Source organism: Mustelus asterias, chromosome 19 (genome assembly GCF_964213995.1).
Source record: "Mustelus asterias chromosome 19, sMusAst1.hap1.1, whole genome shotgun sequence".
NCBI lineage: Eukaryota > Metazoa > Chordata > Chondrichthyes > Carcharhiniformes > Triakidae > Mustelus > Mustelus asterias.
The window spans coordinates 50,622,296-50,636,630 of NC_135819.1; positions in this window are offsets into that span (position 1 = coordinate 50,622,296).

A 14,335-nucleotide genomic window follows, 5' to 3' on the forward strand; every position below is an offset into this window, starting at 1 on the left:
CCTTTACCCCCATATCCACCCTACTTCCATACCCACCGTACCCATTTACCCCTATATCCACCCTACCCCCATAGCCACCCTTCCCCCTTATCCCCATACCCACCCTACCCCCTTGCCCCCATACCCACCCGACCCCTTCACCATTTATTTAACCTACCCTTCTCCCTTACCCCATATCCACCCTATCCCCTTTGACCATTCACTTCACTCACCCTACTCCTTGACCCACCTGACTCCATTTTGCAGTTAACTTTCTCTGTAGCTTTTCAAAGAAACTTTGGGACTGTAAACTCGTTTACTTATCACAATGTAACAGACGCTGCCACTTAAAGGCAGTGTGTTGCTGTGCTTCCAGCTTTCCTGCGCTGAGTCATTTTGGAAAGATCCTTCATTGGGAGATTTCCCAGAAAAATTGGAGGAAAGTGTGTATTTTGTTTGTCTGATCAGGATCGGAAACATTCCAATCATGAAAGGAGGATTTGGGCTGTTATTGGGCACACTATCCCCCATCATTCACCCCATTGAGCTCCTTGCACAGCCTTGGATTCAAATCCAACCCATTGTTTCCCACCTTTTTTTTCCATTTCATTCTGCCTCTTGAACAATTAATAACAATTGAAATAATCCTTGAGGTTTAGGGAGGTTTAGGTTAAGGTGTCAGGAATTAACCCCCTTGCATGTTGACAATTTGATTCTTCGGAATGATTGAGATTTGTTCACCACTTAAACTAGCTTTCCCATAGCTTGAAGTGAGGTTGTGAGTTTTCCAGAGGCAGCAGATGTCCTACTACTGGGATCAGAAACAGTCACTAGGAATGGAGAGATGCAGGGTGGTGACCCCAGTTTAGAAGGCAGCAGGATCCAGTGCCACATTTTACAGGTGGCAGCCAAGTAAGTGGCTGCTGCCAGGCCCACTGTCCTAATACGCATGGAGGCCTGTCTCCAAGAGCTACCAGACCAATCAATGGGCTGGGAGCTCTGTCAGCTCAGCTTGGCTGAGACTGTAGGAAGCCTTGGGCCTAAAGTAGGCGGCCAAAGATAGAAGTTAAAATAATCAATGGGGACGTTTACGTTTATTGATTGGTGTCACAAGTAGGCTTACATTAACACTGCAATGAAGTTACTGTGAAAATGCCCTGGTCGCCGCACTCCAACGCCTGTTCGGGTACACTGAGGGAGAATTTAACATGGCCAATGCACCTAACCAGCACATCTTTCGAATTGTGAGAGGAAACCGAAACACCTGGAGGAAACCCATGCAGACTATGAAGAGAACATGCAGACTCCACACAGACAGTGACCCAAGTTGGGAATCAAACCCGGGTCCCTGGCACTGTGAGGCAGCATGGCTAACCACTGTACCAGGTAAGTGCTGGAGAAAATCTCTGCCGGAATATCATTGAGGTTATGGGGGCTGCCTTCCCTCTCTGTAACTCTCTCTTGGTTACGTGAAACCTTGACCCCGGGTTGCCACTGGGAGACTGTCTCTGTTTATCTGGCAGCCTCTCACATGGCAGGGTATTTGATGTTCTGCTCTCGGCAAGATGCCAACAGTGCTGTTAAATGGTCTCTAATTGGGCTTTTAAGTATGTAAATCAGTTGCCTATCTCATTGGGCTGAGCTTACTGACTGCCTTCGATCCCATTGGTGGTTAAATGCCCCAAAGGTGGCAGTATATTGGGAAGCTGATCCAACCTGGCTACAGAGGGTGCCTCAAAACTGGCAACATCGGACTGAGTCCGTGCCGGATTTCGGATCTTGTTGATGCTTAGACAATGACTCTGTGACTTTTCACAGTGCACAGATTAAGAACAGTGTTCACTTTGTGTCACTGGAGCACTGGAGGAACACTGGAGATGGAAGGTATGTAGAGAAATGCAAATCTTTCTGAGTGGTGTCGGGGGGGGTCAAAGGTCTCTCTGGCCACTTGGAGCTCAGGAAACGACAGGTGCACAGAACGGATAACTACTCGGCACGCCAACCCTGTTGATGCAGCAACTCCTCGAACAAGGCAGTAAATTTTTTTTTTTCACTCATTTAATAGCACTTAACATTCTTGCATGACCCACTTTTAGAAAGTGTCCAGTTTTTGGAGTTGGCCAGGTTGCAGATAGCTGGACCTGTTATTTGACAAGTTCCCACATCTTCTATCCCCTTCTCCTGGGTGCCTGTGAAATCTAGCCCTGAGTCATTTCCAATTTCATGGCAAAATATTCATCTCCTTTTTTATGACTATAGACAGGAATCTGTTGTTTTGAAAGGCTTCCAGAAAAGGAGTGTTCTCCGCAGAGGTAAGCTATTTTATAAAGCTCTCTTTTTGACGAATATTGATAGTTGAAGGCAGTGGGAGGAGAAAACAATGTCTTTGCCATGACGAACATCTTTAGGAAATTCAGTTTTCTTTCTCTTTGACCCATCTGATTGGAAAATGAAGCTGAATGAGATAGTATATTCCATCATGTTCAAATGCAATAAAGGCCTGAGGGATGAATATTACATGAATATAGCTGAGGGATGAATATTACATGAATATAGCTGAGGAGGACACTGGGTTGCAAGGGAGTAGAATAGACAGTATTACAGTTGATAAGGAGGATGTGCAGGATATTCTGGAGGGTCTGAAAATAGATAAATCCCCTGGTCCGGATGGGATTTATCCAAGGATTCTCTGGGAGGCAAGAGAAGTGATTGCAGAGCCTCTGGCTCTGATCTTCAGGTCGTCGTTGGCCTCTGGTATAGTACCAGAAGATTGGAGGTTAGCGAATGTTGTCCCATTGTTTAAGAAGGGGAACAGAGACTTCCCCGGGAATTATAGACCGGTGAGTCTCACTTCTGTTGTCGGCAAGATGTTGGAAAAAATTATAAGGGATAGGATTTATAGTTATTTGGAGAGTAATGAATTGATAGGTGATAGTCAGCATGGTTTTGTGGCAGGTAGGTCGTGCCTTACTAACCTTATTGAGTTTTTTGAGAAAGTGACCAAGGAGGTGGATGGGGGCAGGGCAGTGGACGTGGTATATATGGATTTTAGTAAGGCGTTTGATAAGGTTCACCATGGTAGGCTTCTGCAGAAAATGCAGATGTATGGGATTGGGGGTGATCTAGGAAATTGGATCAGGAATTGGCTAGCGGATAGGAAACAGAGGGTGGTGGTTGATAGTAAATATTCATCATGGAGTGCGGTTACAAGTGGTGTACCTCAGGGATCTGTTTTGGGGCCACTGCTGTTTGTAATATTTATTAATGATCTGGATGAGGGTATAGTTGGGTGGATTAGCAAATTTGCTGATGACACCAAAGTCGGTGGTGTGGTAGACAGTGAGGAAGGGTGTCGTAGTTTGCAGGAAGACTTAGACAGGTTGCAAAGTTGGGCCGAGAGGTGGCGGATGGAGTTTAATGCGGAGAAGTGTGAGGTAATTCACTTTGGTAGGAATAACAGATGTGTTGAGTATAGGGCTAACGGGAGGACTTTGAATAGTGTGGAGGAGCAGAGGGATCTAGGTATATGTGTGCATAGATCCCTGAAAGTTGGGAATCAAGTAGATAAGGTTGTTAAGAAGGCATATGGTGTCTTGGCGTTTATTGGTAGGGGGATTGAATTTAGGAGTCGTAGCGTTATGTTGCAACTGTACACAACTCTGGTGCGGCCGCACTTGGAGTACTGTGTGCAGTTCTGGTCCCCACATTACAGGAAGGATGTGGAGGCTTTGGAGAGGGTGCAGAGGAGGTTTACCAGGATGTTGCCTGGTATGGAGGGGAGATCCTATGAGGAGAGGCTGAGGGATTTGGGATTGTTTTCGCTGGAAAGGCGGCGGCTAAGAGGGGATCTTATTGAAACATATAAGATGATTAGAGGTTTAGATAGGGTGGATAGTGATAGCCTTTTTCCTCTGATGGAGAAATCCAGCACGAGGGGGCATGGCTTTAAATTGAGGGGGGGTAGTTATAGAACCGATGTCAGGGGTAGGTTCTTTACCCAGAGGGTGGTGAGGGATTGGAATGCCCTGCCAGCATCAGTAGTAAATGCGCCTAGTTTGGGGGCGTTTAAGAGATCCGTAGATAGGTTCATGGACGAAATGAAATTGGTTTAGGTTGGAGGGTCACAGTTTTTTTTTTAACTGGTCGGTGCAACATCGTGGGCCGAAGGGCCTGTTCTGCGCTGTAATGTTCTATGTTCTATGTTCTACAGCTTCCCAAACATCAAAATTGGAAAGGTTCTTGGAAGTAACTGCCAAAGACTCTTATCAGGAGAGTACATTATATAATTTTCTAGCTAACTAACTTGTCTTTGGTCTCAATCTTCTATTTTTTTTTCTGAGATAGAGAATTGTGTATTGCAAATTTCTCATAAACATGGCAGAACATATGTAAGAACAGCAAATTAGTTTAATAGAATGCCAGATTGAAATTCGCTCAGCCAAGAATTCTAAACTGATTTCACATAATACTGAGCAAATCCTGCACACAGGTGACCAGAGAATCCAAAATAAAATAATGGAAGCAAAGGTTCAGGATTATGGTATTGTTCATTTATTCTGGGAGTAAATTCATTTCTGAGCAAATCTAGAGTGAGATCAAATCATGAGATTCCCAAACGGAAGGGGGAGTAATTAATATATCAAAGTCACCCTATTGCTCATCCATATTGTGCAGTGGGTGTATATACTCGACTTAAAGGATGTTTGAGGAACGGGATTTCAAGATATAGGTTCTGAGGTTGATTTCCAGGGATATACAACAAGTAACAGACCAGACTCTCAATTCTACAACTGTCTTTGGCGACCACATCAGTGAAGCTTTTTCTTTCTTGCAGAGGATCCCCAGCCAGAGACCACCAACACCTTCACAGAAAGACAAATTGCAGAATGCTATATGATACAGAAATACAAGTGTAAATCTGGCTTCCGGACCATGGGTGACTCTGGAACCCGGGGGGGGGGGGGGGGGGGGGGGCGGGTTTCCGGATCTGATAGATGCCACTAAACCCTGCATCTTGCTGATATCTGGGACCGCATATTTAAGTCTCACTGGGACAGCAATGGCTGTAGTTCACCTGCCTGATCACTTATTAGCGTTCCAACAACAAAGGACCACAGAAATGGGTGGCACGGTGGCCCAATGGTTAGCACTGCTGTCTCACAGTGTCAGGGACCGGGGTTCGATTCTGGCCTTGGGTGACTCTCTGTGTGGAGTTTGCATGTTCTCCCATGTCTGCGAGGGTTTCCTCCGAGTGCTCTGGTTTCCTCCCACAGTCTGAAAATGTGCAGATTAGGTGAACTGGTCATGATAAATTGCCCCTTACTGTCCCAAGGTTAGGGGGATTAGTGGGGTAAATGTGTGGGGCTACGTGGATAGGCCTGGGTGGAATGCTCTGTCGGAGAGTCAGTGCAGATTCGATGGACCGAAAGGCCTCCTTCTGCACTGTGTATGAGGTGAAACCAGGTTTTATGTCAGGAGATACAGCCAGGAGCAGCTTCACACCAGGAGCCATTCTCATGGGAGCAAGAGATTTGCTTTACATTCCAGAAGGCATCTATTGATTAGATTCTCTTCCATGAAGTGGTCAGAACAGGCTGATTGATGAAGGGTAAGGGGGTCCTGATAGCTTCCTGCACATTGGGCATTGACACGGAGGATCTTATTGCTGTTAACCTCCAATTAGACATTGAGAGAGTAGAGCCCCTTACTGCTCATGTAGCTGAGTGGGTGCGAAATGAGTGCTGTCCATTGTGTCCCGGACTTTACAAAAGAAAGGAATCTGACAAAATTGTATGGTCTCATCTCTCTCTGCTGTCTTGCAATAATATCAGAGGTTATAACTTGGGCTAATGTTAAGTAAAGTCAGTAACTTGACAAGTGCATGCCCATATCTTTTCCTGCCTAACGTTACAGAGATTCCCTGTGGCTGACTAAGATGACCCTCTGCCATAAACGTTGAGGACCGTGGGTAAGTTCACAGCCACGGAAAGGTAATGTCGGCAGATGCATGTCTCAATAGGTCTTCTTGCAGCATCTCACAGATATGTTGTACTTCTTCCCAGGTAGTTCACACAGTTATTATGTAAAACTCCTCAGAGAGGTCCTTGCACTATCTGTGGCGCCTATATATTATATACGGGGAGGGACGGGGTGTTGGCGGTAGGGTAGGGGGTTAATGTGTGGCAGACTGCGTTCCCCTCAAATGGTTCTTGAATCTCTTTAGTTCCGTTTTCTGCTGTTGCTTCTCCTACATGACAAAATACATACATATAGAATCAGAGAATCCCTATAGTGCAGAAGGAGGCCATTCAGCCCATTGAGTCTGCACCGACAACAATCCCGTTTAGGCCCTATCCCTCTAACCTCACATATTTACCCCATTAATCCCTTTAACCTACGCATCCCAGGACATTAAGGGGCAATTTATCATGGCCAATGCACCTAACCCGCACATCTTTGGACTGTGGGAGGAAACCAGAGTACCCGGAGGAAACCACGCAGACACGAGGAGAATGTGCAAACTGCACACAGACAGTGACCCAAGCTGGGAATCGAGCCCAGGTCCCTGGGGGCTCTGAGGCAGCAGTGCCAACCGCTGTGCCACCATGTTGCCCTCAAAGGAAAAGTCAAATCTGTTCTGAAACTGCCCTATTTCGTAACTCAGTCAAATTTGATCAGTTGGCACTAGTTGTTCTTAAATATGCAATTGGACCAGTCGTGACTCAGGAGATAGACGGCAGGAAGGCTTGGAAAGAAAGACTTGCATTAATATCGCACTTTTCATGACCAGCGGACATCTCAAAGCAATTTATAGCCAATGAAGTACTTTTGAAGTGTGATCACTGTTGTAATGTGGGAAAAAAAGCAGTCAAGTTGAGCAGAGAAAACGCCTACAGACAGCAATCTGATAATCACCAGATGATTTAACTTTGCATAAGTTGATTGAGGGATAACATTTGCCAAGATGCTGGAGATAACTCCCCCTTCTTTTCTTCAGAATCAATCTGTGGGTCTATTTGCATCCACCTGAGCAGGCTTACAGCTGAAAATTTATCGGCCCGCCCACAACAGGAATCAGAAAAGGTGAGGGGCGGACAATGGAAAAGTCCGTTGACCTTGGGCGGGATTTTACAATTTCGGGATGAGCGAGGCCATAAAATCCTGCCCATGTTGTCATGATTTAATGTTGCAACTGAAAGCCAGCATTTCCAACATTGCGGCACTCCCACGGTACTGCACTGGAGTGACTTCTGCATTCAAACTCTGGAGCGGGGCTTGAACTCAGAGGCAATGGTGGTTCCAGCTGAGCCACAGCTGAGAAAGTGGAAGCAAACTCACAAAAAGCATTTTTAAGGGATGGGTGGAGGTGATCTCCACATATCTTTCTCATTCAGAAATGTTAATACCATTTATACACCACTAATGCACTGAAAACAGTGGACACATTCATCTCCAGAAGATGACAGACAGGGGAGACTGGGCCTCTATTCTCTAGGGTGTCAAAGAATGAGAGATGATCTCATTGAAACCTACAAAATAGCGAAAGGGATAGAGAGGGTAGAAGCAGGTGAGATGTTTACCATGGTTGGGGATCAGGAGACACAATTTCAAACTAAGGGGGAAGTCATTTGGGTTCAGATGAGGAGAATGTTTTTTCACTCTGGAATTCTCTTCCCCAGAGGACTGTGAAAGCTCAGTTATTGAGGGTGTTTAAAGCAGATATTGATAAATTTCTAAATATCAATGATATAAAGTGATATTGGGATAATGTAATTGTATTGTATTGAATGGCAGGGCAGACTTGATGGGCTGAATGGCCTGCTCCTGTTCCGATTTTCCTAAGTCGATTTCCAAGTACACGCTGGTAGCAAACTGTTTTGTCCACAATTGGCATACTTGAGAAGGTTGTGGGATTTTTTATCTCCAATGATTTGTTTATTTAACTTCAATGGCTGGGATAAAAGGAAGAAGCTTCCCACTATCACTAAATATCTTGGAAATGTAGGCAATAAAGCGACCACTACAAGTGATGCAAGTAACTGTTATGATGCAGAAAGGACATTTATTATTAGTCTATGCTGGTAGCACAACATCGGCTCGTAATGAATTGACAGTCTGTCAGGGTATTCTGGAAAGGAGCAGAATATAGTTCATCAGATCAGTATTAAATACTGATATATAACAACCAGAGTCACACTGGAGTCTTCATTCGAACTGTTCACAGAAGAAGGAGAGGGATATGCTAAAATATTCTTTATTGCAGCGTCTTACAGAAATGATTGGATCAGTACTTCAAAGCCAGAATCCACTTACCATGAAAAGTGGAAAGATATTTAAATCTAATGTAAAACCAAGTGAAGTGGAGTCAAGCGGAAATGATCCCACTTCATTTCACCTCACTTTACATGTATACTTGGTTCTTATAAGCTACAGTTAGTCACATGAAATTGGGGATGATAAAATCACTCAAAATAGACAAACCATTTTTAATGAATTTTTAACATCTTAGCTTTATTATGCTTCACTCTTCTTTCTGCCTGTTTTGGTGGTGGTATGTTCCGATCACTCAGGGAGCCCAAGGTGCTGTGGTAACATGCACTCTTACATGCATGTAATGGAGCTATGGATAGTGATGGTCAAGGCTCCAACTTCCTTCCCATTACTTGGCTCATCAGGAACTTGGTACACGTTGGCAGAATTTGAAGGATAATACACATTCTGTTTGGCCACATCATGAACACAGCTTCCTTAGTCCTCAAGTCCTGAGGTGGGATTTGTCCCAGAGCTTCTGGCTCAGAGGTAGGGACACTACCAACCATGCCAAAAGACAACCTCCTCCTATACATTAGAAACTGGCTATGACCAATTTTCTGGCACATTATCACTGGTACACAAACAGTATGTGGCGCATCCAGGGCAAAGGGGGCTCATACAAAATCGAGCCTGGGCCTTATAATAAATTTCCACAGGCAACTTGCTCCTCTTTGCTTAAGGTTTGTGCCTAGCTTAACCTCAGGGAAATCAGACAACCACAACATCCAAGATGATAGATTGGTAATCTGAACTCTGGTGAGATTAATATATAACTTAATATGAGAGAAGCAAATCAACAGGTATATTGAGACCTTTACCATGCCCAAAGTATTTCAGTGTTGATTGGCTGGGTTGTGTTACATCTTCAAGACCCCACTTTGAGAGTTGGTGGCAGATGCCACTCAGTCAATATTCTTCCAAGTTATCCTCAGATTCCCACCAGACGATTGTCACATGAGTGTTTCCAAACTCCACTCTCAAAAAGGCATGGTTTAAACCTTCTTTCAAACAATGCCTTCCTCAGCTGATTTCATCAAGGATCTGCCTTCAGATTTTCCAACTCTCCTTCCAGTATTTCCTTTATCTTGAATTGCCACAACATCCAAACTTCTACATAAAAATTGAGGTAGTCAGTCTCCAACAGAATACTATTGTTTCCAAAGGCTAGAAATAAGGAAACCAAAACTTACAATTGCTTCCAATCTTTGGCTTTTCTCTAGTCAATCTGCCCCTTCCAGGTCTGCCTTTAACTTCAATGAACAGTACTCCGCCCAATTTATAGTTCATCAGTTGTTCCTTTTTACTTCAATTTTCCTGGACCTTCTTTCCATTCCCTGGTTTCTAGAACTAACTGTCCTTTAGCTTCTCTATACTTGCTTTCTTGCTCATTATTCCATTGTATGGCTTTTCTTCTAGCAAAGCAATGAGAGACGTTTCCTCTCTCCCTGCTAAGCTTCTTCTACCCTGGATTTCAGTTAAAACTAAACTCAAAAAGCTATTTTTCCTAAAAGGTGGCCTCTGGTTGCAAAGTAACATTTCATTCTTTCTCCAAGCTATTATTTACTTTACACATCATAAACTCTTTCAGAGCAATAGCAACACAGTTTGAAATGAAACCAAACACCCCAATACATGCAATTTGTTTAGCATGACTCTAATGAGAGTTGTACCCTTTCCTAAATTAATTAGACCCACTAAAATCTATACCTTATTTCTAATATTTAACAATACAAATATAGATCACTTAGGACTACATTTGTTCCCAGGCATAACTAAGCTCCTGATTAGTGGCCTTGGAATTTCTGTCTGTTGCTTAGCAAAGCAGTTGAAAATGCCAAAATATGGTCATTTGAAGCAGGGTATTACAATAAGAAATAAATAGGCTTCCATAAATCTTCCGGGGTTCTGAGGGATCATGGTGCAGTCCTTCAATCTGTCAGGATGATGGAGAAAAGACATGGAATTAAGCACAACATACTGGACGTTAAATAAGACTTGAGTTTTTTTTTAATGGGTACACAAGCCACTGGTTGAATTGCTGCAGGTTGATTCTCTAAATGACAATGGAACCCCACCCTGTTACCAAACAAGATACTTCTAAAAGCATCTAGAATTCAATTGCCATCTCTGGTGAAGACAAAGGGACATAATGGCCATCTCATCAAGAGATTCCCTGCGTAATGCCCAGACGGGTTTTTGTGGATTCACCTTCCCACTTGGAAGATATGAGGAATGGGGTAAAGGCAGGCTGAAAAACTGCTCCAGTTGTCCGTGTGTGGTCTGTGAGAACAAGTGCTGGAGACTTTGACACAGAAGCGAAAGCCATTTTGTAGGAATATCTTTCACTCTCAGACTGTGGAGGTCAGTCAAGTTAGCAAGACCGCAGCTAAAAGGAGAACTGGGAAACTTTTCCACCAAACTAAAGGACATTGGAAATGCAAATCCAACTATTCGGATACTGAACTCAAACCCATTGGAATCTTAAAACTGATTGTGCACTACTGAACTCAATGCTATTGGAAAACAACAACCACAATGCTCGATCATCTATGGCTCATGAGTCAAGGACTGTGTCACATTTCTTCAAGCTTACTTACTCTGAATCCAGTTCTCCCTTCTGATTTGTATGCATGCATATCATGTGTTTTACCATTTTCTTGCCTTCATAAACTCACTCTATCTTTAACTCAAGAAGGCTGAGTTAAATTGACTTATGGGAGGCACGGTGGCACAGTAGTTAGCACTGCTGCTTCAGAGCGCCAGGGACCCGGGTTTGGTTCCCGGCTTGGGTCACTGACTGTGCGGAGTTTGAACATTCTCCCCATGTCTGTGTGGGTTTCCTCCGGGTGCTCCGATTTCCTCCCACAGTCCAAAAGATATGCTGGTTCGGTGCATTGGCCCTGCTAAAGTCTCCCTCAATGTACCCGAACAGGCGCTGGGGTTTGGCAGGCTGGAGGAATTTCACAGTAACATCATTGTGGTGTTAATGTAAGTCTACTTGTGACACTAATAAATAAATAAACTTTAAAACATAACTATGGGGTTTGGGCAAAGGGTATCCACGAAAAGGAATCCTTTTTTTTGATTAAATCTTGTTGCGATCAACAGAAGGGGCTAACTAACGACAGGGAGACAGTGCACCCTCCCCCCCCCCCCCCCAACTGAGTTTCTAATGATTTGAGGATATCCCAGTGGGATGGAGACAAATTGAGGAGTCTCACCTGGATCAACAACTTTGGGGAACCTCACCTGGGGTGGGTCGTAACAAATGCCAAAGTTTCTTGAGACACGGCTCCACTTGGCATTTCTCATGAGGAGGATCTAACCTGAGTTTAATGTTAGGACAAAGCAGGAATCACTTTTTCTCGATGCCAAACCTGCCATATAAATGTCTGAGGGAAGGAAAATAGGGCTCCCTGAACACAGACCTGCTCGCACTTAATCAACAGCATACAACGGGTTTAATTTTGAAGAATTGCATGCTGAAGACCTGGGTTTATTGTGAGCCGATCGTAGCTGGAACTGACAGGAAGAAAATAACAATACTTTCTGGGATCAATCTATTCAGGCGAGATGAGTGGATCGACTTGTCAAATTTTCATCTGTTTGTATGCTCCTGAAGCTAGTCAATCAAATCAGTGTTGTAAAGAATATGCCACCAATCCTCAGAAGAATTTCATAAAGCCGCAGCTTGCCACAGCTCAATCTTTATTCAAAATAATCAATTTGATACATCAAATAATGAAGATGGTCCACACTGAATAAAAAAAAGTAGTTTAGACACACTTGTGTAAATGTGTACTGATTGCATGGTACTGAGACCTTTGGTACGTATACACATAAATAAGCAAAAAACTCAGCAAAGTGGCATACCTTTCATAATAGGTTGAATTTTTAAATGGTGGCATTCTGTATTCAGCATCCGAGATGAATTCATGCATATTATTTGCTTCTTCTAAATGCATCCAGTATTATATATTCTTCTTACCACCTCTTGAGCTGCCTGGCCTTGAGCACAATATATCAATAGTAAATTAAGTAATTCTGGATAAATTCAAGACTCATTTATTTCAGTCAGAGTTTTATGGTTAGAAATGCAGCTTGGGCTGTTACACAAAATAGATGGTATCACCTCATCTGCATGTTATGCCCCTCCCCATTATCCAGCCAAATTATTACTGGCAATGAAATGGAACACAATGGGTGGCACAGTGTTTAGCACCGCTGCCCCACAGCACCAGGGACCTGAGTTCGATTCCCAGCTTGAGTGACTGTCTTTGCGGAGTCTGCACCTTCTGCCTGTGTCTGCATGAGTTTCCTCCGGATGCTCTGGTTTCCTCTCTGTGGTGAACCATTGTTGGTTCCCACCAGGTAGTGCTGAGCCATGGTCTGGTCAGTACTATGAGTCTGTATATATGTTACTGTTGGGGTTAGGGTTGGGCTGTCCTACCTGTTAATATAGTTGTTATGGTACACCCCAGTCGGCTCCGCCTCCTGGGAGAGGTATAAAGGTCACTGCTCTGCCTGGTGACCCTTTAGTCTGGGATCGTGTACTGTATATGGTAGCTCTGTTATTGTTGGCAATAAAAGCCTTTATTTCCCGAGTACATCCAGCCTCTCGTGTGTTATATCGCGCATCAATTTTATTGCCAACAAGTAAATTCTTTTTTTTAAAAAAAATGACAAAGAAAACATGGAGCAAATGCTTAAACCCGAACGGCTTACGTTGGACCCACATGCGGCGGGAGCATCGAACACTTTCGACCACTGGTTGAAGTGTTTCCAGGATTACCTCGACGCCTCCACAGCGGTCACCGATGACGCCGACAGACTCCGGGTCCTCCACGCGAGGGTAAGCGACGCTGTATACCTAGCGATCCATGGGGCCACCGACTACAAAGGGGCCCTCGAGCTTCTCAAGAAGTGATACAACAAACCGCCGAATGAGATGCATGCTCGATACCTTCTAGCCACTCGACGGCGGCAGCCCGGCGAAACGACGGAACAATACGCGTGCGAGCTTCAACAGCTAGCCAGAGCCTGCAACTGCAAGGCAGTGTCGGCAGACCAGTACATGAACGACCTAGCCCGAGATGCGTTCGTGGCGGGAATAGGCTCATCGTACATCTGCCTTCGGCTGTTGGAGCAAGGTAACCTCGATCTCACTAAATCCATAGAGTTAGCTGACGCTCTAGAAACGGCATCCAAAAGTCTGGCGATGTACCCCGACAACCACGTGGAGACAGCGTGGCAGGGGCAGTCACAGACCCCACTTCATTCAGCGGGACCGAAAAACTGCGCGATTGCGTTCTTAGCCTCGGACCTGACGACGGCAGCAGCTCCAGGTGGCCCGCGGTGTTACTTCTGTGGGGGGGTGAAACACCCTCGGCAGCGATGTCCAGCTAAAGCGGTGTTGTGCTCCGCCTGCGGCAAGAAGGGGCACTATTCCAAGGTATGCCGGTCCAAACTTCCATCCAAGAACAGCAGTGCGGCGTGTGACTCCCCGGAGCCGGCCCCCTTGTCTTCTGCATCTTCAAGGTCTTCTACCACGTGCGATTCCAGGACGTCGCCATTCCGAACGACGGAGTCGCAAGACACGTGCGACCTGCAGGGGCCGCAGGTTTTGGCGCCATCGTCCACGTGCGACCTATGGGGGCAGCCATGTTGGTCAGCACCGACCGCGAATGACCAGCAAGGGTCGTCATCAACCATCTCAGCTGCCTGCAGTTGCGCCCACAAACCAACGGTGGCGTCAATCATCCTGGACCAGGCAAAGCCTCACAGACTCGACAAGTCCATGATGGACATACAGGTAAACAAACGCCCGATTTATTGTTTGTTTGACAGCGGGAGCACGGAGAGCTTCATTCATCCAGACACCATGAAGCGGTGTGGTCTCCAGATTCGGACTGTCAAGTAGACAATTTCGATGGCGTCAAGGTCCCGGTCTGTCACCGTGCTAGGGAGTTGCGTGGTCAATCTGACGGTGCAGGACGCAGTCTACGAGAACTTCAAGCTCCTTGTGTTACCGCACCTTTGCGCG